Here is a 695-nt window from a genome sequence, read left to right on the forward strand (position 1 = left end):
TGTCGAGATAGGAGTGCAACCCCTGCGCACCCTGCCTTCCATGTTGGTAGATTTGTATCCACCTTTCACACTGGTGTCAATGATGAACCAAGGGGCCAAATGCGGACAAGAGGCTGCTCAGGCAGCGCGTGTGTGTACATGCACATATGTGTGTGTATATGTATGTGTGTGTGTGTATATATATATATATGTGTGTATGTATGTGTTTTTGTGCATGTATGGGTGTATATGTGTGCATGTGGGTGTGTATGTACGTGTTTCTATGTGTGCATATGGATGTGTGCATTTGGGTGTGCATGTGTGTGTAGATCTGTATATGGGTATCTTTCTGTGGGTGTGTGGGTGTATGTGTGTATGGGTTTGTATGCATGTATGTATATGTCTATAATGTGTAAGTGTGTGAATGTGCGTGTGTGTGGCCAGGCTGCGTCGATCCCTTGCCCCGCAGGTCCCACCCCCTGCTCTGTGCCTTAGTTTCCCAGCGCGGGCGGAGGCGAGGCGAAGCGAGGCCGGGCCGGGACCGAACAGCTGCAAAACTGGGCGCGGGGCCTTTAAGCGGCGGCGGAGGGCGGGGTGAGCGGGCGGTGATGTCAGTGGGCGGGGTGTCGGGCGGCTGGCGGCGAGCGGGCAAGGAGCGCGGTGCACACAGGCGCGGACGGGCGGGCGGAGCGGGTAGAGCCGAGCGGAGCGGAGCG

The sequence above is a fragment of the Alligator sinensis genome, unplaced genomic scaffold, assembly GCF_000455745.1.
Source record: "Alligator sinensis unplaced genomic scaffold, ASM45574v1 scaffold215_2, whole genome shotgun sequence".
Taxonomy (NCBI): Eukaryota; Metazoa; Chordata; order Crocodylia; family Alligatoridae; genus Alligator; species Alligator sinensis.